The 12,856-nt window shown below is 38.2% G+C and overlaps 1 non-coding gene across 1 annotated transcript; it reads left to right on the top strand.

Moving 5' to 3' along the window:
* The first annotated feature begins 216 nt into the window (after window positions 1–216).
* LOC122708421 lies at window positions 217–430 on the top strand. The gene has a single exon (XR_006345194.1). It is a non-coding gene; the product is annotated as a small nucleolar RNA U3 (small nucleolar RNA).
* The last annotated feature ends 12,426 nt before the right edge of the window (window positions 431–12,856 follow it).

Genomic DNA, 12,856 nt, shown 5'->3' with positions numbered 1-12,856 from the left:
ACATGAAAAATGCCCACCAAGTCAAACAAAAGAGGAGGAGATAGGGAATCTACCTGAAAAAGAATTTAGAATATTGATAATAAAAATGATCCAAAATCTTGAAAACAAAATGGAGTTACAGATAAATAGCCTGGAAACAAAGATTGAAAAGATTCAAGAACTGTTTAATAAAGACCTAGAAGAAATAAAAAAGAGTCAATTAAAAATGAATAATGTAAGACTATACTTTCAGGGATCATTTCTATAGTTCGTTACTAGAGAAGTTTCTCTGATCGTGTAGAGCACCCGAAACCACGAGGAGGAGACGCAGCGTTCTCTCCTGAGCGTGAAGCCGGCTTTTGGTGTTGCATTCTGCAGCTGCTATTAGCCATTGATGATCGTTCTTCTTTTCCTTTTTGGAGATGAAGAGGGAGAGGACGTAGTCTGAGTGAAAAAAAAAAAATGAATAATGCAATGAATGAGATCAAAAACACTTTGGAGGGAACCAAGAGTAGAATAACGGAGGCAGAAGATAGGATAAGTGAGGTTGAAGATAAAATGGTGGAAATAAATGAAGCAGAGAGGAAAAAAGAAAAAAGGACCAAAAGAAATGAGGACAACCTCAGGGACCTTTGGGACACTGTGAAACGCCCCAACATTCGAATCATAGGAGTTCCAGAAGAAGAAGACAAAAAGAAAGGCCATGAGAAAATACTCGAGGAGATAATAGCTGAAAACTTCCCTAAAATGGGGAAGGAAATAGCCACCCAAATCCAAGAAACCCAGAGAGTCCCAAACAGGATAAACCCAAGGCGAAACACCCCAAGACACATATTAATCAAATTAACAAAGATCAAACACAAAGAACAAATATTAAAAGCAGCAAGGGAAAAACAACAAATAACACACAAAGGGATTCCCATAAGGATAACAGCTGATCTATCAATAGAAACCCTCCAGGCCAGAAGGGAATGGCAGGACGTACTGAAAGTAATGAAAGAGAATAACCTACAACCTAGATTACTGTATCCAGCAAGGATCTCATTCAGATATGAAGGAGAATTCAAAAGCTTTACAGATAAGCAAAAGCTGAGAGAATTCAGCACCACCAAACCAGCTCTTCAACAAATGCTAAAGGATCTTCTCTAGACAGGAAATACAGAAAGGTTGTATAAACGTGAACCCAAAACAACAAAGTAAATGGCAACGGGACCACACCTATCAATAATTACCCTAAATGTAAATGGGTTGAATGCCCCAACCAAAAGACAAAGAGTGGCTGAATGGATACAAAAACAAGACCCCTATATATGCTGTCTACAAGAGACCCACCTCAAAACAAGAGACACATACAGACTAAAAGTGAAGGGCTGGAAAAAAATATTTCATACAAACGGAGACCAAAAGAAAGCAGGAGTCGCAATACTCATATCAGATAAAATAGACTTTCAAATAAAGGATGTGAAAAGAGACAAAGAAGGACACTACATAATGATCAAAGGATCAATCAAAGAAGAAGATATAACAATTATAAATATATATGCACCCAACATAGGAGCACCGCAATATGTACGGCAAAAGCTAACGAGTATGAAAGAGGAAATTAATAGTAACACAATAATAGTGGGAGACTTTAATACCCGACTCACAACTATGGATAGATCAACTAAACAGAAAACTAACAAGGAAACACAAATCTTAAATGACACAATGGACCAGCTAGACCTAATTGATATCTATAGGACATTTCACCCCAAAACAATCAACTTCACCTTTTTCTCAAGTGCACACAGAACATTCTCCAGAATAGATCACATCCTGGGCCATAAATCTGGTTTTGGAAAATTCAAAAAAATTGAAATCATTCCAGTCATCTTTTCTGACCACAGTGCAGTAAGATTAGATCTCAATTACAGGAAAAAAATTGTTAAAACTTCAAACATATGGAGGCTAAATAACACGCTTCTGAATAACCAACAAATCATAGAAGAAATCAAAAAAGAAATCAAAATATGTATAGAAATGAATGAAAATGAAAACACAACAACCCAAAACCTATGGGACACTGTAAAAGCAGTGCTAAGGGGAAGGTTCATAGCATTACAGGCTTACATCAAGAAACAAGAAAAATACCAAATAAATAATCTAACTCTACACCTAAAGCAATTAGAGAAGGAAGAAATGAAGAACCCCAGGGTTAGCAGAAGGAAAGAAATCTTAAAAATCAGGGCAGAAATAAATGCAAAAGAAACTAAAGAGACCATAGCAAAAATCAACAAAGCTAAAAGCTGGTTTTTTGAAAAAATAAACAAAATTGACAAGCCATTAGCAAGACTCATTAAGAAACAAAGAGAGAAGAACCAAATTAACAAAATTAGAAATGAAAATGGAGAGATCACAACAGACAACACTGAAATACAAAGGATCATAAGAGACTACTACCAGCAGCTCTATGCCAATAAAATGGACAACTTGGATGAAATGGACAAATTCTTAGAAAAGTATAACTTTCCAAAACTGAACCAGGAAGAAATAGAAGATCTTAACAGACCCATCACAAGCAAGGAAATCAAAACTGTCATCAAAAATCTTCCAGCAAACAAAAGCCCAGGACCAGATGGCTTCACAGCTGAATTCTACCAAAAATTTAGAGAGGAGCTAACACCTATCTTACTCAAACTCTTCCAGAAAATTGCAGGTGAAGGTAAGCTTCCAAACTCATTCTATGAGGCCACCATCACCCTAATTCCAAAAGCAGACAAAGATGCCACAAAAAAAGAAAACTACAGGCCAATATCACTGATGAACATAGATGCAAAAATCCTTAACAAAATTCTAGCAAACAGAATCCAACAACATATTAAAAAAATCATACACCATGACCAAGTGGGCTTTATCCCAGGAATGCAAGGATTCTTTAATATCCGCAAATCAATCAATGTAATACACCACATTAACAAATTGAAAGATAAAAACCATATGATTATCTCAATAGATGCAGAGAAAGCCTTTGACAAAATTCAACACTCATTTATGATTAAAACTCTCCAAAAAGCAGGAATAGAAGGAACATACCTCAACATAATAAAAGCTATATATGACAAACCCACAGCAAGCATCACCCTCAATGGTGAAAAATTGAAAGCATTTCCCCTGAAATCAGGAACAAGACAAGGGTGCCCACTCTCACCACTACTATTCAACATAGTGTTGGAAGTTCTGGCCACAGCAATCAGAGCAGAAAAAGAAGTAAAAGGAATCCAGATAGGAAAAAGAAGAAGTAAAACTCTCACTGTTTGCAGATGACATGATCCTCTATATAGAAAACCCTTAAGACTCTACCAGAAAATTACTAGAGCTAATCAATGAATATAGTAAAGTTGCAGGATATAAAATTAACACACAGAAATCCCTTGCATTCCTATATACTAACAATGAAAAAACAGAAAGAGAAATTAAGGAAACAATACCATTCACCATTGCAACAAAAAGAATAAAATACTTAGGAGTATATCTACCTAAAGAAACAAAGGACCTATACATAGAAAACTATAAAACACTGATGAAAGAAATCAAAGAGGACACAAACAGATGGAGAAACATACCGTGTTCATGGATTGGAAGAATCAATATTGTCAAAATGGCTATTCTACCCAAAGCAGTCTATAGATTCAATGCAATCCCTATCAAGCTACCAACGGTATTTTTCACAGAACTAGACCAAAGAATTTCACAATTTGTATGGAAATACAAAAAACCTCGAATAGCCAAAATAATCTTGAGAAAGAAGAATGGAACTGGAGGAATCAACCTGCCTGACTTCAGACTCTACTACAAAGCCACAGTCATCAAGACAGTATGGTACTGGCACAAAGACAGAAATATAGATCAGTGGAACAGAATAGAAAGCCCAGAGATAAATCCACAAACCTATGGACACCTTATCTTTGACAAAGGAGGCAAGGATATACAATGGAAAAAAGACAACCTCTTTAACAAGTGGTGCTGGGAAAACTGGTCAACCACTTGTAAAAGAATGAAACTAGAACACTTTCTAACACCATACACAAAAATAAACTCAAAATGGATTAAAGATCTAAATGTAAGACCAGAAACTATAAAACTCCTAGAGGAGAACATAGGCAAAACACTCTCTGACATAAATCACAGCAAGATCCTCTATGACCCACCTCCCAGAATATTGGAAATAAAAGCAAAACTAAACAAATGGGACCTAATGAAACTTAAAAGCTTTTGCACTACAAAGGAAACTATAAGCAAGGTGAAAAGACAGCCGTCAGATTGGGAGAAAATAATAGCAAATGAAGAAACAGACAAAGGATTAATCTCAAAAATATACAGGCAACTCCTGCAGCTCAATTCCAGAAAAATAAATGACCCAATCAAAAAATGGGCCAAAGAACTAAACAGACATTTCTCCAAAGAAGACATACAGATGGCTAACAAACACATGAAAAGATGCTCAACATCACTCATTATTAGAGAAATGCAAATCAAAACCACAATGAGGTACCATTACACGCCAGTCAGGATGGCTGCTATCCAAAAGTCTACAAGCAATAAATGCTGGAGAGGGTGTGGAGAAAAGGGAACCCTCTTACACTGTTGGTGGGAATGCAAACTAGTACAGCCGCTATGGAAAACAGTGTGGAGATTTCTTAAAAAACTGGAAATAGAACTGCCATATGACCCAGCAATCCCACTTCTGGGCATACACACTGAGGAAACCAGATCTGAAAGAGACACATGCACCCCAATGTTCATCGCAGCACTGTTTATAATAGCCAGGACATGGAAGCAACCTAGATGCCCATCAGCAGATGAATGGATAAGGAAGCTGTGGTACATATACACCATGGAATATTACTCAGCCATTAAAAAGAATTCATTTGAACCAGTTCTAATGAGATGGATGAAGCTGGAGCCCATTATACAGAGTGAAGTAAGCCAGAAAGATAAAGAACATTACAGCATACTAACACATATATATGGAATTTAGAAAGGTGATAACGATAACCCTATATGCAAAACAGAAAAAGAGACACAGAAATACAGAACAGACTTTTGAACTTTGTGGGAGAATGTGAGGGTGGGATATTTCAAAAGAACAGAAAAAAAAGAAAAAAAAAAAAACAACAAAAAACATGCCAGGTCTTTTATGTAATTTCTGCTGCTGCTACTTTGCTACCACAGTAGAATTTAGTATTTGTGACAGAAGCTATCCCCCAAGCTTAAATTATTTACTACATGACTTTTTACAGAGGACAAGCTTTATATCTGACCAAGTGGTTGAATACTTATCCCAGGTGTTACACATTAATTGGCACCTACCAAGATTTTAGAATCTTGGTTAGAGTCAGTCACCACATCACTGGAGAATAGAAGCTTCCTCCCACTCCAGGTTCTAGTTCATAAAATGCTAAATTTTCCTTCCTGGTTCTTGTGCTTGAAGCAGTGGCTGATTGGTTTCTTATTTTTCCCTCTTCCTTGTGTTAAATACTTTATTTAATTCTATTGTCCCCTGCAGCTCAGGTTTAACTAGAAATCCCAGTGATTCATATCTGTTTTGATTCTATAAACAAAAAAGCCCCAGAATAAGAATAAAACATGGACTCCAATAAATCTTCCTCTTGTAATGGAGAGGAAGAGCGTGCCAATATTTACTGAACGCAGAAACCACACCCCAGCAGGTGCGTTCATGAATTACTTTATGAATGGGGCCTTGGACTCACTCATTCCTACGCAGATTACTCTGGATTGCCTCTCTTCATTAGCTTGTGATATCACGTATCTTTGCAAGAAGGTCATTTTGAATACAATGGCCAGAAATATCAAATGGAAAAATTACTAAAAAAGCCACCACTCATGTTGTTGGTAATGTAGTAAAGTTTCAAATTAGTTGTCAAATAGCCCTTCAGTATTTTGTTTCTTACAATGATATTAATTTGTCGTGTGAGAATCTGTGTGTATATTTTCTTAAAGTGACTGTCCCATCTTGAATGTCTCTTTTCATCGGTGACTAGCCTTAAAGATAGAAATAAATGCTCAGAGTATGTGGTAATGGTTCTGTGAGCACTCAGGGGACTCACACCCACTGAGCAGTACACCCTGGACCGATGATTTAAATGCAGTCTGTTCACTAAATGCTCTGCTTATGATAATCCTTAGCGAACTAGCTTCACCTAAACTGTATCGTCCCATGCATTGATCTAAAGGACTAATTCTCATCCTCTCCATCCCCAGAAGGCATACAAGTGTTTTGAGGGCCATGCATATAATTTGAAAAAGTGTAATCACTATTAAAATGTCATTTTTGACTGATTAAAAGCTCTATTATTCTGTTATTTTTACAATAAAAACTTCTGAGAGAAGTCTATATTTAAGTGCAATAGAGTAAAATTGAATGTTATTTTTACTATAACAAGTGGATACTGAGCACTTGTAACCTACTTGGCAGCTTAGATGGATAAGCCATCTATGTTTAATGATACTCAGGGACAGACATGGGTTTTGGAAGCCTGAAACATAATTTGGGGAAATCACACAAAAATATAGTACTTTTGTAAATTTTATAATATGTGACCATATTCCTGGGACCTTTCTCAAGAGTTTGGAAGAACCTGTGCAAGTGTAATATCTAACACTCGAGTTTGCTGCTGCTGCCAGTAACATTTTAAGAAAAGAAGTAACAACATGAATTAATATCTTCATGATAGAAAAGAGGAATGCTTTGGGGATCCTGAACTCTGAAGGTCTCCATCAGGAGCCTATAATTTTCATATGTTCACAGAGAGTTAATCAATAAAAAATTGCAGAAGCATGACTGTTACTATAGAGAGGTCAGTTGGGGTCCTTTTATTCCTCTCCAAGAGGATATATTTAATGAGTAGCCTCATGCATCTCCTTTTCCTGGACCCAACCCCTAATCTTGAACCATGGATTTTTCACCACTTTGTTGAGGAGAAACAAAGCAGAAGGAAAAATACAGAAGTGAGGGGGAATAAATTTATTTATTTTTAGTTGGAGAAAAATTGCTTTACAATGTTGTGTTGGTTTCTGCCACACATCAACATGAGTCAGCCATAGGTATACCTATATCCCCTCCCTCTTGAATAACCCTCCCCCCTTCCACCCCATCCCACCCCTCTAGGTTGTCCCAGAACACTGGATTGAGCTCCCTGTGTCACACAGAAAATTCTCACTGGCTATCTGTTTTACATATGCTAATGTATATGCTTCAGTGCTGTGAGTTTCTTCCTAAAGTCAAGGGGATAACTGCCTGAACACCATCAGTTTTTTATTTTTTAAACTTTTAATTTTATATTGGGGTATAGCTGATTAACAAAGTTGTGGTAGTTTCAAATGAACAGTGAAGGGACCCAGGTATACATATATGTATCCGTTTTCCCCCAAACCCTCCTTCCATCCAGGCTGCCATATAACATTGAGCATAGTTCCAGGCGCTGTACAGTAGGTCCTTACTTGTTATCCATTTTAAATATAGCAGGGCTTAATACCTTCTTTTAGATCTTCCCAGGGTAAAGAATTCTCTTCTGAAAGGGAGATAACCCCAGGTCCATCTTATACTAAATACAAAGAGAGAAAAACAATTCAATGAAGTTCCTTCATGAGACGAGCACAGAGAACAGGCTGAAGAGGAGGCCCTAATGATGTAACCATCCCTTTATCTCTATTCTGCTATGCACTTTGTCTTCATAGCTCCTTTCACTCTCTGAAATTCTTTTTGTTTAGTTAGTTCAAGTTTTTCTGTATCCCTCACTAGAATGTAGTTTCCATGAGAGTATGACACTTGTCTGCCTTGTCTACCTTTGTACTCCACGTGCCTGCTACTGCTACTGCTAAACATGCCTAAAACATATTAATTGTTCATTGCTCAGTCATGTCCGAGTCTTTGCAACCCCATGGACTGTAGCCCACCAGGCTCCTCTGTCCATGGAATTCTCCAGGCAAGAATATTGGGGTGGGTAGCCATTACCTTCTCTAGGGAATCTTCCTGACCCAGGGATCGAACCCAGGTCTCCTACATTGCAGGTGGATTCTTTGACTGTCTGAGCCCCCAGAGAAGCCCCAAACATAATAAGTCTTCCTTAAATATTTGTTCGAGAGTTATATGACAAGTATTCTAATGCTTTTCTGGGACTAGACTTAGGGGGCTTGGAAGGGTGAACTGACCTATAATATCTAGAGATAAGTTTCATCATATTCTGCCTCACTGTGACTATTTTAGTTGACTTCAGAGTCTCTGGCAGAATAACAGAATACAATCTCGGGATCAGAGAAAGTAAGAGATTTTCTCAATCTCGTGTTTACTGTTTCCACTATATCAAGCCCAATTCTAAAATAAATGTCCCTGGAGCTTATATATTTTATGTGTTTTATGACTTTGTAATATCTTCTTTCGTTTTCTCTCAATTGCGTTCCTTCCATGACTATAAAAATTTGCATCCCATAGTAAGCCGAGGTTTTCACTTTGTGCTCCCTGGAGCCCCAGGGTCATTTTGGAGGTGCCTCCAGGGCGATTAGGGAGGATGAGGGTAGAATTACCTACAGCCCCAAGCCATCTACCCTTTCTCTTGATCACAATGTCTCTTTGAGTTGTTTTTATGTTTTGTCCTTGTCTGTATGATTTGAATTGATGCCTCCTGATTCCAAGGTTTAAACAAAATATTTGAACACCATTCATCTTTGACATCATCTTCTGGCTATGAAAAATCCCAGATGCTTCTATGAAATTCTAAACATCTGAGTCCCCTGAAAGATACTTCAAATCTGAATGTTTCCTCCCACAGTATTTGGCTCTTTTGCATTAAAGGCTAATTAATTATGCAAGTCTGTTTCAAAAATAAAGAAAAGATAACATACTTTTGCTTATTTATACCATAATCACAAAGGGGGAATGACAAGTACCAAGAAAAAAGTAAGAATACTTCTACACCCTTTCCTAGAAATTTAAAAAAAAAAGTGCAGAATGTGAGATAGTACATTTTTTAGAAAAAAAGTTTTAACTAGGAGGATAAAGATAGACACCAGAGAAATGGTCTGGCTTTACTTTTATTCATTACAGTGGCTTTTAGTTAGAATACCTGAGCCATTCAAGCTGTGATCCCAGTTGAGGTTATTGCATTTCTGATTGTTGTTGTGTTAGCTGCTCAGTTGTATCCACCTCTTTGCGACCCTATAGACTGTAATCTTGGAGAAGGCAATGGCACCCCACTCCAGCACTCTTGTCTGGAAAATCCCATGGACGGAGGAGCCTGATAGGCTGCGGTCCATGGGGTCGCTAAGAGTCGGACACGACTGAGCGACTTCACTTTCACTTTTCACTTTCATGCATTGGAGAAGGAAATGGCAACCCACTCCAACATTCTTGTCTGGAGAATCCCAGGTACGCTGGAGCCCGATGGGCTGCCGTCTATGGGGTCGCACAGAGTCAGACAGGACTGAAGTGACTAAGCAGCAGCAGCAGCAGACTGTAATCTGCCAGGCTCCTCTGTCCATGGAATTCTCCAGGCAAAAATACTAGAGTGGGGTGGGTTGCCATTCCCTTCTCCAATTTCTGATTAAGCATTTCTTTTTAAAACTCTCAACAGATGCCAGGCACTCTATGAATACTGCTTTTCTACAGATACCTAATACACAAGATTAATGTGCTTTCTTAGTTTACCCATTCAGCTATTTGAATAATATGGCTTTCTTTTATTCAATGTAGCCCTTGTTTATTTACATTATAAAAAAATACCATTATTCAAAATGTTAACAATTTGATTTGTTTCTAATAATTTTGAAAATTTAAATATTTAACTCTAAAATACAATGATTGAAAAAATGCTTTAGCACATTTTATGTATGTATGTGTGTGTGTGGGTGTGTTTTACTTGAAATTCAATGCTTTAGGAACAGTTGCTATTCTTGAAGTATACAGACAATAAGGAACTATCAATTTACCAATTGCAGATGAGATTTTAATGGTGTCCTTGCAGTTATACCTTACATTCTGCGTTATTCAGTCTGTATCAAGCAGGTCTAGTCTGTATGGAATCACTGACTGGCCATTCTTAGCTGAGCAGATTCTATTTTCTCTATGCACTGTGCTTTAGTAAGTCATTTTTTTTCACTATATTGGTGTAACTTTGAAAATAGGTGATCATAAAAACAATCTATATTTAGGACAACTTTATTGTTAAATCTTTCTGGTGTTTTCAGTCCCAGATAAACACTATTCTACAATATTATTATGTTCAGTATAGGGCTTGTATGTAGCCAGTTCTCTTTCTATCATCAATTATATCTAATTAAAGGTATGTCAGTCCCTCAATGGAAGATGTTGAGGTCTTAATATCTTGACGGCCCGTACAATGTCTAGTTCAAGGTTCCCATTTAGTCAGGTTTATGGTGGGGTAGAGGTAGCTTTGTGGTGTGCAAATATCACTAACAAGAGATTTTCCTGGTCTTCTTGGTTCAAGGAGATGGGGAAAATGACTACGTCAGTCAGGAGACAGAACTAGAGCCATTAAGTATGGTGGTCAAGAACTATCTGGGACAGTCTTGAATTTAGGAAAACTTTTGAGGAAGGATGGAGAGGGAAGATATTGAAAGCCAAAATGAGGAGATTGATTAAGAGGAGACTGCAGAGGAAATCCTGGGCTCTGATGGAGCCAGAGAACATACGAGCATCACTCCTTACTAGACTGAGGATGAGCAAAAGCATGGAAGCCAGGGACCAAAGCTATCAAGCTGATCATGGAAGAAGGCAGGGTTAGGGCAGGCCCAAAGGCTGGCAACATAAAGGAGAAGGATTAACTCTGGAGGAACAGAGTGGGCAGTGAAAGAAAAATAGAACGAACACAAAGAGAGGCCCAGAGGAAAGCAGATGTCTGAGTTCCACTCCAGTTGTATTTATTCCTGATCATCACATGTCCCTGAGCCTTAGAGGCACCAGGCAGAGATCTGATAAATGCACATAATCAAATATGGTTTCTGTTTCTGTCTCTGGACTTTGCTTGCCCTCATTTGCTCCCTCATTCTCTTTCCTTCTAGCTCCCTCATTTTTGCTCTTGCTCATTCATTCTACAGGATCATAAAAATACAGTTAATATGCAATTCAAATCATTACTGTATCAACTTAACAAAAACACACACACACACACAACACTGCACAACCTAAATTTGAGAGTGATGTTTTATTTGCTGGAAAATTTTCAACTTCAGGGTTGGGAAGTAGTGTCTCAAGTAACTTTGAGAGAACTGCTCTGAGGAGGTGAGGGGAAAAACCAGGTTATATACAAATTTTGCAACAAAGGGCAGGTAGTCTGGATGTCAAAAGATTACTGTAAATTAAAACCAGATATCCCAAGTTAAGGAATTTAGCATTTTTTCATGTATGGGAAGATGCAAGAGTCTGGGCTCACTGAAATCATTTTTTTTGATATGCACCCCAGCTATCTGGGGCCAGTATCCTTTTCACATCATGAATTTCCTCAGGGTTCACTGTAGGGAGTGGCTGCAGTCTGATGGCTGCTAGATGGCAGGTATTCTTTCCTTCCTCAGTTCCCTCAGGAAGTTCCCAGCTCACTATTGGTGGTGGATGCAATTGCTGGCGACAGTGACATCCTTTGTTTACTGATGTGGCAGGAAATATTCCATTTCTCAGGTGTCATAGATAGTTAAAACCAAGAAAATGATATCACAGGCTCAGCAGGCTACATGAAAAAAAAGCAGAAGATAAGATATATGGTGTGATTCAGGATAGTGACTGAGATAAGGAAAAGTAGAGAAGTGAGGAGGGCAATTCAGAGAGGTTTGAATGATTGAACTTTTATGTGCCAGACACTAGTCTGGCATCTCTCTACATATTAATTCTAACCTTGAAATGGTGCTAGAAGGAGAAGGAGTAACTTGTTCAAGGTCACACAGCTCCATGACCAAACCAGTATTCAAGTCTGTCGTTCAGTCGCTCAGTTATGTCTGACTTTTTGTGACTCCATGGACTGCAGCGCGCCACGCTTCCCTGTCCTTCACCATCCCCTGGAATTTGCTCAAACTCAAGTCCATTGAGTCAGTGATGCCATCCAACCATCTCACTCTCTGTTATCCCCTTCTCTTCCTGTTTTCAATCTTTCCCAGCATCAGGGTCTCTTCTAATGAATCAACTCTTTGCATCAGGTGGCCAAAGTATTGGAGCTTCAGCCTCAGTCCTTCTAATGAATATTCAGGATGGATTTCCTTTAGAATTGACTGGTTTGATCTCCTTGCAGTCCAAGGGACTCTCAAGAGTCTTCTCCAACACCACAGCTTAAAAGCACCAATTCTTTGGTGTTCAGCCTTCTTTATGGTCCAACTTTCACATCCATACATGACTACTGGAAAAATCATAGCTTTGACTATATAAATTCAACTCTGATTTCCTCTGTTCAATACTATACATATTCAAGTCTGGGTTCCTCTATTTCATTACCTTCCTTCTGCTTCTTCTAAGGAAATTCTCTACTTTGGAAAGCTCCAATAGCTTGTGAATTCATGAGAGCAGTCCTTTCTTCATGCCCCCTTTCCTGATATTGGTGAAGATGCAGTTATTAGTATAGTCTAATATACCTGCTTTTGGGTATTCTGTAGTATCTTCTAGAGCAGGGGCCCTAAACTTTGGGATCTAATACCAAAAATTTGAGATGGAACTGATGTAATAATAATAGAAATAAAGTGCATAATAAATTTAATGTGCTTGAATCATCCAGAAACCATCCTCCACCCCTGGTCCGTGGAAAAATTGTTTACCACAAAACTGGTCCTTGGTGCCAAAAAGGTTGGGGACCTGCTGCTCTCCAGCTTTTCTTTCTTG

Source organism: Cervus elaphus, chromosome 14, assembly GCF_910594005.1.
Source record: "Cervus elaphus chromosome 14, mCerEla1.1, whole genome shotgun sequence".
NCBI lineage: Eukaryota > Metazoa > Chordata > Mammalia > Artiodactyla > Cervidae > Cervus > Cervus elaphus.
The sequence above is the reverse complement of the archived record's forward strand: the minus strand, read 5'-3'. Positions and strand labels throughout refer to the sequence as shown.